Genomic DNA, 17,911 nt, shown 5'->3' on the forward strand with positions numbered 1-17,911 from the left:
TTATGTGTTTGCTGGTAAGGACTATTGGGTAAATACATAATTAAAGGATTATTGAAATATTCACTCTAGGTAATTTTTTCAGCAACAACAAAGTACTAATTTAAGAATGCAAAGGCCATTCAGCTACAAAAGGCTACGCTTAAACAAAGCTTTAAGTCTCACTTAAAGAGACAAAGGCCAAAAATGTAAAGCTAAGGCTGAGATATCCAGGCTGACACGTTGGCTGTTCTGCAAAAAAAAAAGAAGAAGAAGAAGAAGAAACAAACCAACCACAGAGCGGGGGAAGGCACAACAGAGTGAATTAAGGCTAGAATGTCAGTCCAGATTTTTAACTTTAACTTTGAATTTCCTCACTTTTGTCAATTTAAGTGTGACCCTTATAGTTTATAAATGTATTAATTTGTACTTCATACAATAGGTAAACAAAACAGGTGAAAATTTATTCTATTAATCCACAATGGAGAAACAGACTAAATGTTTCAGTTATGCCACTTATAGTACACATAGAACAAGGCACCATAATCGGCCTCTATACATACTCTTCCATGGTGGGACTAATATAGTCACTTTACTTCAGCTTTGCACACTGATTCAGTGATAGAATAAAGTACTTCACAGATTAGCTTAGTCTGCAGCACTTAAAGGTCAGAATTTATTGTAATGTAAATCACAAAGCAATTTTATCTTGACAGAGATTACATACTGTTACAATATTTCTCACTGAATCTAGTGATGCGTTTGCTTTTTCTTTGCAACTGCTGTGCAAATTGGACTTTAGCCCAGAAAAGAAAAAGAGATGGCAGCCTGCTTGGTTTTTCAGCAACAGCTTAATTTCTCTTTGTTTTTTTCAGAACTCCAAAAAAAGTATTAAAAAATCCTTCCATAAATGCAAGCTAATCTGTCACAATATGAAAGTAGTTTATATAGGCATTAGACCGAACATTCACCAAGTTACTTTGTAGAATTACTGACACCTGACTCCTAGTGATCCAAGCCAAAAGATGCCATGTACACTATGCTGAGGTACCACGAGTTCATATTATTAAATACACATTTATTTTAAAAATGTGAATGTTTATATCCAGATCAAAATTGCCAATAGCAAGAAAATTTAGAGTTGAGGCTGCCACTTTATTCTTACTCGACCCCACATGACTTAAATATTGCCAGGATTTCAGAATAGTGTACCTCTTGCAAATTATTGTGCCATATTTTGCCCCAACATGTGTGGAGAACTCCTAGAGGTGCACATATTAACTTGCAACCACATTCTATTCAGGTTCTCATTTGGTACTCATCACTGTAGTATTTGAGCACTGTCTAGTAGTACATTAAGCAATGTGACTCATATCTGTCATGTTGTTTGTTCTCTTATCCTCTCTCCAAGGGGAGAAGTATGTGCAGAGGAGTGTCTTGTTTTAATAGGATCTTAGGTTTGGTTGGGGGTTCAGTACTCTGATGGGCAACAACCACATAAAAGTTAGTCATGGATGGAGGTGTCTGCACAAAGGCCATTATCAAGTATGAGAATGTACAGTCAGAGGGCTGACTCATAAACATGCCTTAAAGGATCCTGTTATGGAGAACCTGTAGGATAGTGTCCTTATGGCAGCCAGAATTAGAGTGAGCAATTTCAACCCCTGCATCCCTTCTTTGAAAGACTCTGCACAAACCATATAACAATGTAGTCTAATACATATAATGGGCACATAGGCATGACATCGTGGGCTATCAATAAAGCAGACATCTGACTATTCACCTGTTGAGAAGCAGACTTCATTGACTATACATTTCACAAAAAGTATTGCAAAATAAAAGGCCAGATTCTTTCCTGGAATAAATCTATTGAACTTATGCTAGCAGCGAATTGGCTCTGTGCTTCCAATTATACTATACCAATTTTTTCCCATGTTAATCTTTGGGACATGATTTTCGCATATATGTTACATAGGTGGTTAGATGTGTTCTGGTTTTACACCACCAAACCAGGGGTTCAATTTAATCATAACCCCACCAAAATGTTTTGCAAATGGAAGACAACTAGATTGGACAGCAGTTCCACATCCCTAATCAGAAGGCTATTTCCACAAAGATAAGTAAGGGTGTAGAGCAGAAGTACCCAGGGAAGATATTTGTTTACATAGTGGGGTACAGGACATATTAGAAGATGCAGTTGTGTAGCCCAACACTATATGTAGGATCATTATTTTTATAGGAGTTATAGTCTCAGTTTCTGGCAAATTACTGTGAAGACTATTACTCTTTCTCAATGTATCATCAGACATCTCTCTGAGATAGAAAAAAATGTGGGAAATTTTAAAGCTGTCACAGCTCCACTCTGAGATATTGATTTCTATCAAAATCCTTATTTTAAAAAAAATAAACAATTTTAATATTTGAGAAAGGTGTTAAACGAACAACCTGGTTCTTCAGAGACCAGATGCCATGCAAGCAGTGGAAAATGGGAATACTGAGTAACAATAGGGACATAATACTCTTTTTGTATACTGCATTGATTTAAATCACTGTTGGAATACTATGCCCAGTTTTGGGGACTATATTTTAAAAAAGATTATGGAAAATCTGGGGAGGGTTCAGAAAAGAGTTATAAGAATGTTTTTGGTCTGGAAAGCACAACTTATTATAATAAACTTAAGGAGCTCAACCTTATTTAGAATATTGAAGAGAAAGTTAAGAGGTGACTTGATCACTGTCTATACATACCTGCAGAGAGAGACGATATCTTATACTAGAGGGCTTTTTTATCTAGCAGGCAAAGGCAAAATAAGATCCAATGGCAGAAGGGAAATTTTAAACTGGAAATAAGATGCAAATGTTTAAGAGTTAGGGTAATTAACCATTGGAATGGATTACCAAGGGATATGGTACATTCTTCACAACTTGAAGTCTTTTGAAATCAGGGTTGGATGTCTTTCTTAAAGAGGTGGTCTGATTCAATGACAAGTTACTGGACTCAATTCAGGAATCACTGGATGAAATTCTATGGCCTGTATTATGCAGGTCAATCCTCCTCCTTCTTTTAAAATCTGAGTCTTCTGCACTCCATCCCATTTTTTGGCCTAAAACTAATCTCAAGAGACTATCTCTTGGCATGAAATTATAGTTCATTTTCAGTGCCAATTCATTCCTTCACATTTCTACAAAGAATACCAAATAAGGATGCCAATTCTTAAAGTATCAGTCTTCACTTCAGAGCTGGAGCAGAAAAATCATTATAGACCTACAATAGCTCATACAGTCTTCTCTTGTATTTTAATTAGGGATGGAATAACTAGTTTGGCTATGGGAAGAATCAGACTCTGTTCACCCAAATCTCCAACTATACCAAACCCTCACCTTTCTAGGGGCTAGACTGTGATATTCTTTATCATATTGAATTGTACTTTTCACATTGAGTCCTACTGGAGTGAGATACTACTCTTGAGGAGTAAAGTATTACTCACACTGAGTAAATATATCACAATCTGGCCTTCAGTTTGTAGAGAACTACTCTTCCTTTTCTTGACTCCTTTGTTATTTTCCACTCTGTCTTTTCAAGGCTAGCAGTGTGAGAGCAGGCCAGGAATTTCAATGAACTCCTCTTTGTGGGAGAAAACACAGAGTAAAGAAACAGAAGAGAGAAAAACTGGAAAACAAAATGGTGAGTTGAGAACCTTAGCAGAAGACAGTAGCATTTTCATGGATTTATGTACCACAAATATGGATTTACGTTGAGATTTGATAAGAAGTTATATTATGCGACCATTTGCATAGTTGTCTAATCACAGTAATTTCAGGACTCTGAACATAACTGGACTTTCCGAGCCCCATTTTCGTGTGTGGGGTTTGCACTTAGAATAAACAAATGTATCTACCAATCAGAAGTCAATGTGCTGGTGATATGTGTGTAAATCAGGCCTTTAATTTGGCAGTTAAGACAATGAACAAGATGCTGCATTCACAGATTCACTTTTCAAAATACAATCATACTTTACACTATTTTTTTAAAATTATGTTTCTGTTCAAGATGCAGTGCAACACATATGTATACCATTGGTACAACTGCCATACATTCTCCCCCCGGCTCCCAGCCAAGAGCGGGTCCAGCCATCCAGCTCTCTGGGGAGGCAGGGGGCAGCTGGGCTCTAGCTGTCCATCTTTCTTCTCAGTTTCACAGCTCCTGCCCTGAAATTGACAAGACAGCTAACAACAGCAGATATAAGCCTTAACTACACTGACATAAGCCTTACGCCTCTTGTGGAGGTGAAGTTATTATGTCAGTGTAGTAGAGCACTTGTGCATGTAGTTGGCGGAGTGTGTCCACAGTACCGAGGCAACTGTCGACTTCCGGAGCGTTGCACTGTGGGTGGCTATCCCACAGTTCCCGCAGTCTCCGCCACCCATTTGAATTCTGAGTAGAAATCCCAGAGCCTGATGGGGCTAAAACATTGTTATGGTTGGTTCTGGTTACATATCGTCAGGACCCCCTTCCCTTCCTCCCTCCGTGAAAGCAAGGGCAGACAATCATTTTGCACCTTTTTTCTTGAGTTACCTGTGCAGACGCCATACCACGGCAAGCATGGAGCCCGCTCATCTAACCGTCACTGTATGTCTCCTGGGTGCTGGCAGACGTGGTACTGCATTGCTACACAGCAACAGTTTATTGTCTTTTGGCAGCAGACAGTGCAGTATGACTGGTAGCCGTCATCGATGTAGTCCAGGGTGCTCTTTTAACCAATGTCGATGAGGTCAGGGGCGCCTGGGCAAACCTGGGAGTGACTCAGCCAGGTCATTTCCCTTTTAAGTTTCATCTCATGGCAGTTCAGTCCGACTGGCAGTGCACTGTCTTTTAATCTGCAGCCAGCAGAAGACGATGGCCAGCAGTCATACTGCACCGTCTTCTGCCAAGCACCCAGGAGATGACGATAGCTAGCGGTTGTACTGCACAGTCTGCTACCAGCAAGATGTATAAAGATATATGAAGTGAATCAAAACAAGAAATAGACCAGATTTGTTTTGTATTCATTTTCTCTTCCCTCCCTCCTTGAAATCAACGGGCCTGCTAAACCCAGTTTTGAGTTCTATCCTTGAGGGGGCCATTCTGTTTCTCACAAAGCCACCCCCTTAGTTGACTTTAATTCCCTGTAAGCCAACCCTGTAAGCCATGTTGTCGGTCGCCCCTCCCTCTGCCAGAGCAACAGCAAACAATCATTTCGCACCCTTTTCCCTGCATTGCCCAAGCAGGAGCAGACGCCATCGCACAGCAAGCATGGAGCCCGTTCAGCTCACCACAGTAGTTATGACCACTGTAAACACCTCATGCATTATCATGCAGTGTATGCAGAACCAGCACCTGAAAAACCAGGTGAGGAGGCGATGGCAGCGTGGTGATGAGGACATGAACACACTTTTCTCTAAAACCACATTCCCCCACAATTTGGAGATCATGGTGTTAATGGGGCAGGCTTGTGCCGTGGAATGCCAATTCTGGGCCCAGGAAACAAGCACAGAGTGGTGGGACCGCATAGTGTTGCAGGTCTGGGATGATTCCCAGTGGCTCCAAAACTTTTGCATGTGTAAGGGCCCTTTCATGGAACTTTGTGACTTGCTTTCCCCTGCCCCGAAGCACAAGAATACCAAGATGAGAGCAGCCCTCACAGTTCACAAGCAAGTGGCAATAGCCCTGTGGAAGCTTGCAACACCAGACAGCTACCGGTCAGTTGGTAATCAATTTGGAGTGGGCAAATCTACTGTGGGGGTTGCTGTGATGCAAGTAGCCAATGCAATCATTGAGCTGCTGCTATCAAAGGTAATGACTCTGGGAAATGTGCAGGTCATACTAAATGGCTTTGCTGCAATGGGATTCCCTAACTGTGGTGGGGCTATGGATGGAAAGCATATCCCTACCTTGGGACTGGACCACCAGGGCAGCCAGTACATAAACTGCAAGGGGTATTTTTCAATGGTGCTGCAAGCACTGGTGGATCACAAGGGACGTTTCACCAACATCAACGTGGGATGACCGGGAAAGGTTCATGACGCTTGCGTCTTCAGGAACTCTTGTCTGTTTAAATGGCTGCAGGAAGGGATTTACTTCCCAGACCAGAAAATAACTGTTGGGGATGTTGAAATGCCTATAGTTATCCTTGTGGACCCAGCCTACCCCTTAATGCCCTGGCTCATGAAGCCGTACACGGGCACCCTAGACGGTAGTCAGGAGCTGTTCAACTATAGGCTGAGCAAGTGCAGAATGGTGGTAGAGTGTGCATTTGGACGTTTAAAGGGTTGCTGGCGCAGTTTATTGACTCGCTCAGACTTCAGCAAAACCAATATTCCCATTGTTATTGCTACTTGTTGTGTGCTCCACAATCTCTGTGAGAGTAAGGGGGAGATGTTTATGGCGGGATGGGAGGTTGATGCAAATCGTCTGGCTGCTGAATACGCGCAGCCAGACACCAGGGCAGTTAGAAGAGCACAGCAGGAAGCAGTGCGCATCAGAGAAGCTTTGAAAACCAGTTTCATGACTGGCCAGGGTACTGTGTGATACTTCTGTTTGTTTCTCCTTGATGAAAACCCGTCCCCTTGTTTGACTTTAATTCCCTGTAAACCACCCGCCCTCCCGCCTTCGATCACAGCTTGCTTGCAAAGGAAATAAAGTCACTATCATTTAAAAAACATGTATTCTTTATTAATTGATTATAAAAATAGGGAGATAACTCACAAGGTAGCCCGTGTGGGATGTGGGAAGAGGGTAGGAGGGAAGAAAAGGCCACTTTAAAACCTGTTGAATGTCAGCCTTCTGTTGCTTGGGCTGTCCACTGGGGTGGAGTGGTTGGGTACCTGGAGCCTCCCACCCCGTGTTCTTGGGCGTCTGGGTGAGGAGGCTATGGAACTTGGGGAGGAGGGAGGGCGGTTAAACAGGGGCTGTAGCAGCAGTCTGTGATCCTGCTGCCATTCATAAACCTCCACCAGACACCGGAGCATGTCCGTTTGCTCCCGCAGTAGCCCCAACGTTTCTTCATGCCTCCTCTGATCTTCCTGCCACCACCTCTCCTCACGTTCATTGACCACCATCCTGTATTATGCTGTTGTGTCCCTCCACACAGCTCTGTCAGTGCCGGATGACTGCATGAGCTCAGAGAACATTTCATCGCGCGTGCGTTTTTTTCGCCGCCTTATCTGCGATAGCCTTTGGGACGGAGGAGGGAGGCTTGAAACATTTGCAGCTGCTGGAGGAAAAAAAGGGAGTGAAGTATTAAAAAGATACATTTTACAGAACAATGACTATACTCTTTCACGGTGAACAATACTATTCACATAGCTCATGTGATTTTGGTACAAGTTTGCATTTTGCATCTTATATTGAGTGCCTGCGGCTTTGGTGTTAGAGATCACACATGCAGGGCCGGGCAACAGAATTCAGCTTGCAGGCAGCCATGGTAAGCCATAGCCTTTCGTCTTCTGCAACCTTCATAACAGCAGTCCCCTCCTTTCCCATACCAAGCAAAGCCTGTTGAGTTGGCCATTTAGTGCTGCAGTTTTCCTGTTAACATGCAGCAGCAGAATCCAAACTAACCCCCTCCCCTCATCCAATTGCTTTTCCCCTCCCCCGCCCCCAGCCTGGCTGGTATCAGGGAAGATCCCTGCTAGCCAAACGCAAACATCTCAGCGCCAATGGCCACCCCTCCCACCACGTGGCTAATTGCGGGGAGGATTTCTTTTCAGCCACAGGCAAACAGCCCAGTAGGAACGGGCACCTCTGAAAGTCCCCTTAATCAAATTCCCCTATTTCAACCAGGTTACCATGAATGATATCACTCTCCTGAGGATGACACAGAGAGATAAAGAACGGATGTTGCTTGAATGCCAGCAAACACCGGGACCATACGCTGGCAGGCTTTGTCATGCAATGATACCAGATTGCTTGCTACTAGCATGGCATGGTAAAGTATCCTATCATGGAGGACGGAATAAGGCTGCTCTCCCCAGAAACCTTCTGCAAAGGCTTTTAGAGTACCTTCAGGAGAGCTTCATGGAGATGTCTCTGGAGGATTTCCGCTCCATCCCCAGACACGTTAACAGACTTTTCCAATACCTGTACTGGCCACAAATGCATCCCAAGTCCTCAGGGCTACTTAATCATTAAACACTTGCTTTTATAATGTGTATTATATTTAATAAAGGTACACTCACCAGAGGTCCCTTCTCTGGCTTCATTGGGTTGGGAGGGTATTTCAGTCAGGGTGATAAAAAGATACTGGCTGTCGGGGAGAACGGTGTGCTGGGTGCTCTCCCCAAGCTCGTCGTCGTTGTCCTCCTCATCTTCCCCGTCTGCAAAATCCTCAGCCATGGCAGAGAGTACCACATCATCAAAGTCCACGGACAGGGGTGGGGTAGTGGTGGCAGCCCACCCTAGAATTGCATGCAGCTCAGTGTAGAAGCAGCATGTCTGGGGCTCTGTCCTGGAGCATCCGTTTGATCTTTTGGTTTTCTGGTACGCTTGTCTGAGCTCCTTTAGTTTCACGCAACACTGTGTTGCGTCTCTGATGTAACCTCTGTCCCTCTTGGCCTCTGAGATTTTTTGAAACGTTTTGGCATTTCATCTTTTGGAACATAGTTCTGATAGCACAGATTCCTCTCCCCATACAGCGATCAGATTGAGTACCTCCCGTTCAGTCCATGCTGGAGCTCTTTTTCAATTCTGGGACTGCATGGTCACCTGTGCTGATGAGCTCGCCTGGCCAAACAGGAAATGAGATTCAAAAGTTCCCGGGGCTTTTCCTGTACACCTGGCCAGTGCATCTGCGTTCAGAGTGCTGTCCAGAGCGGTCACAATGGTGCACTGTGGGATAGCTCCCGGAGGCCAATACCTTAGAATTGCGTCCACACTAACCCTAATTCGAAACGGCGATGTTGATTTCAGTGCTAATCCCCTTGTTGGGGAGGAGTACAGAAATCGGTTTTAAGAGCCCTTTATGTTGAAAAAATGGCTTCATTGTGTGGATGGGTGCAGGGTTAATTTGGATTTAATGCTGCTAAAACCGACAAACTCGTAGTGTAGACCAGGCTTTAGAGCATTTGTGTGGAGACACACACAATCAACTGTATAAAAATGCTTTCTACAAAACCGACTTCTATAAATTCGACCTAATTTCGTAGTGTAGACAAGGCCTTACACTGGCGAGAGGAAGTCTGTAGTGTAGACACTGACATACTGCTTTATGTTGACCTAACTGTGTAGTGTAGATGAGCCCTGAAATTTCAATTTAGAGTCTAGTGGATTTTGTGGATTCCTTTACTGATTTTCCTCCTTTTAAATTAGTTTTTATTTTATGAGATAGGTAGACTTGGAAGGATTAGAGTTTTTTTGATAAATGTTGGTAAATGTTGATTTTACTGTACACACACAAACAGGCAAAAAAAAATTCCATCGATGATAATCTAAATTTATAGACAGCGAAATTAAGAAAACTGCTGCTTGAGAATTTATTAGAATTTGATTTAAGGATATTTACTTTCTATGTTTTGACATGCAATGTTGACAAATTTGTGTTTTACGGGTGTAAAACTTTAATTTATTGAATCTCAATGTCGACTGTCATTAAATAATTATTGGCTGAACCTCCCATAATTTACCACAACATGAAAATTTAAATTAATAAAAATAAACATTTATACTATCTACTGAAATTGTTTTTAAAAAATGGAACTCTGCAAAGTGTAAAGAAAGGGTTTTAAAATGCAACTAAAGGAAAGAAGGATATATGTAGAATCCATCAAATACCACTGGACTGAGCCCCGGGTTCGAGAAAATCATATGTATTCACCACACTTACTTTTAATGAGCATGAAAAGGAAGTGCTAGTGAACAAGCAAAATCCAATATGTACAATTTCTGAAACTTTGTATTGTTTAAAAATGTGGAGGATATTACAATAATTCATAAAGGATTTTTGAACCCCATTAATATACTTTTCAGCAATGAAGTACTAGTGTAAAACACTGTCAAGCAGCAAAAATATTTTATATATAAAGAAGCAAGAGCGCACAATAATTATTTTCTTGTTCTCTCTAGTCTTGTCTTTACATAGTTGCTTGAGCAAACTTTAAAGCAGACCTGGCCATGCTTGAATTTAAGACATACTATTTATTTATGACTTTATGTATTTTAAAAAAGCAAAAACAAGCAAACAAAAAATACTTCTGCATGAGTTGCCACTACTCTCTTTGCATGCTCTCAGTTCTACCCAGAGATAATGTGTGTATTACAGTTGATTTAAATACGAGTATCCTGTGGTCCTTCTTGAGCAAAGATTCCTAATTTATTAGTTTTAACGTCATTGTCCTTGCATGTAAACTCCCACTTTCCAAAGAAAAATAGCACTAAATCAGTCATTTTTAAAAGCACGCATTAAAGACTGCAATCAAAGCAGGTTAACAGTACATTTAAGTAAATTCTATTTATAGATCAGCCAATGCAAATAATAAACTTTTCAATTATTACAGCAGAAATTTGATATAAATGTCAATCAAGATGTACATTTTTAGATGGTCATGTAGAAATCAGGCTTAAATAAGTGGCTGAAATCTTACTACTTTGTGATGAATTAAAATAAGATTGTGTACATTTTTGCAGTTACACATATATATTTAACTGTTATTGTTTATATTACCTTCACAGAAACTTAAATACGAACTATCCATGTTGTCATTTTCTCCTTTATCATATTTTTGATCCTTTTTTTGAATAGAGTTAGAAATATAACATTTTTGTTTGAATTTTCATGTGCATTCCAACGTCACTGATGATCTCAGTACAGCTGTATAAAGTTAATTATAAGACTGCCGCTGAAGAAGCAGCAGAGGGAACAGAAGACTACAATATTTATAAACAATGGCTATTTCATTTCCTGTTTTAGCGCCTGAGTAGCCTCTCTGCACTTGATCGGATGGATTTCTCTGTGGATACAGATGGAGATGCAATAGATTATAGAATTCTCCAAATCCCATAGAAGATTGTCATTTAAACTAAAACGGGTTTAAACCAACAGCACAAAGTTGTACCAGTGAGACTATATTGGTTAACATCACTCCTTTAGTTAAACCAGTGCAACTTTGTGTGTACAGCTGGGCTGTGTATCTGTACAGACCTGATCTTAGTTGAGGCCCTAGTTGAGGGAAAACTGTTACATTACGTATTCTAACTGTATATTGTGTTATGGTATCATTTTAAAAATTTGTTCGCAATCGCCATTTTGAATTCTGTAAAGTTGTTTGGGAGCCATGTTGGTCTCCCTTCTTGTTGGGCTTTTGGCACCCTTTTTCTGTAAAGTGGGAAAAGATCAGTCACATGATTCCACAATTCTGCCTGGAAACAAAAGAATATATAAGCTTCTCTCACAGGCTATTGGATGCTGTCCATCATGGTGGCAGCCTGTCTCCACATTGATCATCGTGAGCAGTCTCTGAGAGGCAACACATCAACTCACTCCTACTTACTTGAGATTGAGGGATTCTGGTCCAGCAGCTGATTTGATCCATGTTCCTCCTGTGTACATCACCATCACCAGGCACAGTAGAAGGTCCGGGTTGCCCATCGCACAACCTGAGCTGAGGCAATTGGGTCAGACACGACCCCCTCCATGACTGACGTCTCGTCCGTAAAGTACAGATTTCTTGACTGTTAATCCATAACATCTATAAGGGCTAGAGGGCCTGGGCTTCACGCCCTTGATTCCAAAACACCAAGTGTTCTTTACTTACCTGTACCTAATAAACTGTCTTTTCATTCACCTTTAATCTTGTCTTCCTGTTTCACTGAGACCATAGGTGACAGACCCTAAATCAGGGATAATCCGAACTTCCATCATTAGCAGGGATCCTTCAGTACCCCCCCCCCCTTTAATTCTGTTTTCTCCTAACATCAAGGGGCTACTGAAATGCAAAGAATAATTTAAAAAAAAAAACTTCCATTCTGTCTGCCAAATTTTACATATTTTTCTATTTTATTTAGAGCAGTCTTTTTTTAACACCAAACTACTTCGAAGTGAAAATTCTTATTATTTATTCCATGCAAAAAAAAAAAAAATCTGTTCAGGGAACATGTAGGTGGCATGGTTAAGGAATCAAAATGCCAAAAAGGATCAAAATGCCAAAGTTAAGATTGCATTTGCCTCATCGTATGGAGCCTTTGCCTCAGTTCATAGGCACCTACAGAGCATGCATATGGAGTGTAGCATTTCTAAACGAGTGCTTTGAGCTTACTAAAATAAAAACCAAAGAAACCTCCATACGAAATGTGGTGAATGGGTGCATGCAAAGGCACGCATGGGGCAAAAGGAGACAAGAGAAGAGACATAGATTTTGCAGAATTCTGAATACAAGGAATGAGATTTGGTGCTGTGCCTCTAAGGGCAAAGGCAGTTTTAATCAACCTTTGCACCTTCCCAGTCCTGGGCTGCATTCAGTGCTTAATTTGTGCCGGGGCTTGCCAGGACTGAGCCCCAGTACCTCCATGCTTGGCAGTTCGTAGCCCCAGAACCTCTGGGCTTGACACATCACTTATGAAAGTAAAAAAAAAAAAACTTGAGCCCCAGCACCTCTTTCATTACAAATTAACCCCATCTCAGACCTCAAGGACCTACTGTTCCCTTTCAGGAGGCCCAGCCAACTCCACCCCACTCCTTATCCTCCTTGCTGACAATCCTTAGGTCCATCCCACTTCCCAGTCCCTCGGTGCTGAGAACAGCCATAGTTTCAGCAGGTTGAGATCCCCGCCTCCAGAGCAGTACCTGAGAGCTGGCCACGCTCCCAGCCATGTGACGTGTGCGGTAGTTACTGGGCAGCCTCGCAAGTGCGCAGTTTACAGGGAACTTTGGTCCCAAGTGAAAAAAAACACAGCATATTAAATCTTTTCACTGGCAATGCAAACACCAGCTAAGTGGCAACCCTAGCTGCATTGCAGCCCCACCATAACTGAGACATCACTGTGGGATTTCTGCCCCCAATGCCTCCTCTATATCTGAGCTGGCAAGGGGGTCCTCAGAAATCAGCCGTATGGCTGGTGAGCCAGGGAGATTCTCCCACAGCCAGAATTTTGGCTTTTAGAGCCTCTCTGTGCTGCTCTGACCTCTTACCCAGTGTAAAAGGGCAGGAGCTGTGAGGACAATCTTGCCCAAGGATCTAAATTTGATGTGGAAGGTAGAGTACAAAGGGATCCCACAAATAATTCAGCCTCTAATTAATCCATCTTTTAACTGCTCAAGTTCACATGGCTTGACTTTATTAGATAGGTCTGTAACATAATGGTCAGTAAAAAGAAAAGGAGTACTTGTGGCACCTTAGAGACTAACAAATTTATTTGAGCATAAGCTTTCGTGAGCTACAGCTCACTTCAACGGCTGCATTCAGTGGAAAATACAGTGGGGAGATTTATATACGTAGAGAACATGAAACAATGGGTGTAACCATACACACTGTAACGAGAGTGATCACTTAAGGTGAGCTATTACCAGCAGGAGAGCAGGGGGACTGGGGGGGGGGATTTTGTAGTGATAATCAAGGTGGGCCATTTCCAGCAGTTCAGATCATAGAATATAAGGGTTGGAAGGGACCTCAGGAGGTCATCTAGTCCAACCCCCTGCTCAAAGCAGGACCAATCCCCAATTTTTGCCCCAGATCCCTAAATGGCCCCCTACAAGGATTGAACTCACAACCCTGGGTTTAGGAGGCCAATGCTCAAACCACTGAGCTATCTCTCCCCGAAAGAACATCTTGAGGAACAGTGGTGGGGAGGGGAATAAACATGGGGAAATAGTTTTACTTTGTGTAATGACCCATCCACTCCCAGTCACTACAAAAGGCCCCCCCCACACCCTTCTGCTGGTAATAGCTCACCTTAAGTGATCACTCTCATTACAGTGTGTATGGTAACACCCATTGTTTCATGTTCTCTGTGTATATAAATCTCCCCACTGTATTTTCCACTGAATGCATCGATGAAGTGAGCTGTAGCTCACGAAAGCTTATGCTCAAATAAATTTGTTAGTCTCTAAGGTGCCACAAGTACTCCTTTTCTTTTTGCGAATACAGACAAACACGGCTGCTACTCTGAAACCTGTCATAATAGTCAGTGATCTCACCATGCGGCTGATTTCTTGTAAAGAAAATGCACCTTTTCCTGGTGACATTCTTGCATGGGTTACAGTATTCTTGACATTTTGGAACGATTTTGTCTAGCAGTGTATAGTTTTCCTGGTGCTCCCACTGCAATGTATTGTAGATCTTCAGTGCTTCTGGGCCAGCTACGTGCAGCAGTGTGCAGAATTTCATCCTCTCAGATTTCTGTGCTGTACCACTTGCTTCCAGAGAAATGTGAAGTTTTCAAACCACCTCCTCCAGTTCTCTGGCAGGTTCCCTTCCATTATTTAATCAAGAATTTATTACTGTGTTTCATCATTTCATTTCACCAAATTATAAGAACAATCCTGTATTCCTTTCACACCCACAACTGAGATTAATGGGAGTTTGGGGCACACATGAAACACAGAATTGAGCCCTGCCACAAATTCATTCTTGATTGCTGTTTAATTTTGTCATAGTGGAAGTAGATAGAAAGGTTACCTCTTGGTCAAATCATGGCCTTGTAAAAATGACTTCAGTTCCATTTTTTCACCTGTTAAAATACATGTAAATAATAAATACATTTTAAAAAGTGCTTGGAAGGCTGCCATATGAAACATATCCACATTCCAAGCACTAGATGTTGGGATAAAATTTTCAAAAAAACCCCAAAGTGACTTAGAAGCCTAAGTCCCAGGGGTCACTTTTGAAAAGTGAGCATAGGCCCCTAATTTGTACCTCTAAATTTATACCTCTAATCTCTAAATACACAAGTACATTGGAAGAGATCCAGCTAAAAGGAGTTAATATTTGGTTCACTACAGCATTCATATTACATGGTCAGGTAATACAATAATTAATATTACATATTTTGGGAGAAAACTCTATTGACATACATGATTTAAACATGAATCTTTCAATTACCTTTTTAAATAATCTTAATTTTTACCCTGCCCAGGTTATCCACTGCAAATTTTAAACAGTCCAAGTACTTTATTTTAACATATTGAAATGTGTGAAATAAGAGGAATTGATCAAACCAATATTCTTTCTGAGGAAAGGCAAAATGTTCTCAGGGCTTACATATTTGTTGATAGCAATGGGAGCAACAGTGAAAAGGATCCGCTGTGAGCAAATAAGATTTAACTCATTATTTCTGAATGCTCAAAAGGGAATTAGGCATGTCACCAAAATAAGCAAAGACACAGCCTGTAAAGACTCTGCAAAGCATGCAATCTAAATGCAACACGACACAAGTGGGCAGTATAAAAAGACAAAAAGGCAGAAAGAAAGAATGGGAGAGGGAGCAGCAGTGTGACAATAACAGGATAACACGGATAACAGGATAACACAGAGGCATGTAAACATTTAATGTTTTTTGCTGTGCTTTTTGGCTAACTTTACCTCCCTCTAACTTTTCATAGTGGAAATAATTTTTTTGGATGGATTTGAATGAATGAGGGATGTACCATGGTAAAGAAGTTGGGGTGTGGGGTGGTATTCCACACATGAGGAACATTATGGAAGAAGGCACAGAGATATTTATGAGAGAAGGAGATGAAAGGTATATCGAGATTGGCATAACTGGCACAGCAGTCAGGTCATGACGATATATGAAAGGAGACTAGGTCAGAGAGATGAGCAAACGACTGAGTGATATAGGGCCTTAAAAGCAAGAAAAAGACATTTAAATTTGAGGCGCAGCACAATGGCAAGACAGTGAAATGACTTAAACAAGTGGGTGACATAGGCCATAAAGATGATTTTGGCAGCAGCATCTTGAATAGACTGGTCTCAGGAGGAGGAATTTGCTTACTTGAGACAGGAAATGATCAGGACAGGGGTAAGCCATTTGGCTGTCGAGACAAAGAAAAAGGGATAGTTGTTTCTCTTTTCTTCCCCCACATCTATGAATCAGTACATATTTTCTAAGGAATTATTATAAATCACAAACAATGAATCTTTGTTTTCCTTTTCTTTTTATTTCTATTTGACAGTAATGCTGCCAAGATGATTCAACATAGAAATGTGAGCTATCCGTGCATTTAGAATGTTTAGATTTTATTTGTGCAGTATAGAAGTCAGATCTTAGTTGGAAAATAACTATTCCATGGTTGGAACAGGCACATTAGGATTTAAGATGTGTGCAGACTTGGTTAGGGTTAAAAGATTCAGTTATAAAACTTCAGCCAGATATTTGATTTTGTTGTTATAACTTCAGATACCACTTTTTAAGTCATAACAATAGGTCCCCCTAGTGGATAAAGGAGATAGTAAATTTTGTTTTGCTTGAAAATTTCTTCTTGCCACTGTACCAGTCTTGATTATCAAGTCAAAGCCCTCTCTTTCCCACTTGCACAAATGAATGGAGGGAAATGTTTTATTAATACTTGCACAGCTCTTTGAAAGTGTAAAGCATTTTGTAAGTGATATGTACTTTTTATTGAACTGGCCTATTAAGCAATCATGTCATCACCCCAGTGCAGTATCTAAGACAGTGATGAAACTACCTAGTAAACACATAACATCAATTACCAAAAAATATTTATCAAAAGATAAAATAACTTTACTGGTGATTTGGTCCTGATTGGTGTGATAGATATGTAGGAAGGACAACATGTATTATGCTTCTGCAAAAATGAGTCAAGACTTCACAATTTAGTTTTGAATCGCACTTTTCAGAGTCATGATATTCAAGGCACTTCATGTAGTAATGAATTACACACTGGTAATGCAGTGACTGCATTTGGGAAATGTGGTGGCCACTATATATAGCTATAATTAGTTCACACACATTAGACATTAGAACCTGTTTTATTAGGTGAGGAAATCTTGACCAAGAGATTGGGAGTTATCTTCAGCTTTTCTAAAAGGGGCTATTTGACTTCCACCAGGATAGGTACCAAGAAAGTGATCTCAGTTTAGTGCCTCATCTCATGGACAGAATTTCTAATACTACTATTCCTCACCTTGTGCATGGACAGCATTCAATATGAATCCAAGCTCTGGAATAGAGCCTTATCCCACATCATTGTGGCCTACAGATGTGCCCTGTTTTCTCTGGTTTTTCAAACCTCCTGTAAACCAAATAAGGCTGAACTACATTAACTAGAAGTTTTTAACTAATTTGTGGGAATTTTCAAACCTAGCACCCACACATTTCTTCATTGCCTATATCCAACAGGTGTTTTGTTCCATACTTCTCCCATTCATTGATCTGGCAGCTTTTTATATGATTTCAACCTGTTTTGCTCCTTATATGCCTCAATAAACAGTAAAACAGTTTTAGCATTTTATCACCATGTTTCAAATAAAATTGTCACTACTTAGTCTATGATAACAAAGACACTTGGCACATCTACATTTTGGTTGTCATGGAGGGCCTCTTAAATAACCTTCTTTCTCAACTCTGTTTACCTTCCCTAACACAACCATAGAATATTAGGGTTGGAAGGGACCTCAGGAGGTCATCTAGTCCAACCCCCTGCTCAAAGCAGGACCAATCCCCAACTAAATCATCCCAGCCTGGGCTTTGTCAAGCCTGACCTTAAAAACTTCTAAGGAAGGAGATTCCACCACCTCCCTAGGTAATGCATTCAAGTGCTTCACTACCCTCCTAGTGAAAAAGTTTTTCCTAATATCCAACCTAAACCTCCCCCACTGCAACTTGAGACCATTAGTCCTTGTTCTGTCATCTGCTACCACTGAGAACAGTCTAGAACAATCAGAACATCCTTGAGCCTTGTGTTGCAGCAACCCTCCTTCCAGCAGAGGGCTAGAAATGACTTCT

The 17,911-nt window shown here is 41.2% G+C and overlaps 1 pseudogene; it reads right to left on the bottom strand.

The window, feature by feature from the left end:
* Positions 1-6,774: 6,774 nt before the first annotated feature.
* LOC140912058 (uncharacterized) lies at positions 6,775-8,713 on the bottom strand (annotated as a pseudogene).
* Between the last annotated feature and the right edge of the window lie 9,198 nt (positions 8,714-17,911).

The sequence above is a fragment of the Lepidochelys kempii genome, chromosome 5, assembly GCF_965140285.1.
Source record: "Lepidochelys kempii isolate rLepKem1 chromosome 5, rLepKem1.hap1, whole genome shotgun sequence".
In the NCBI taxonomy this organism is placed as follows: Eukaryota; Metazoa; Chordata; order Testudines; family Cheloniidae; genus Lepidochelys; species Lepidochelys kempii.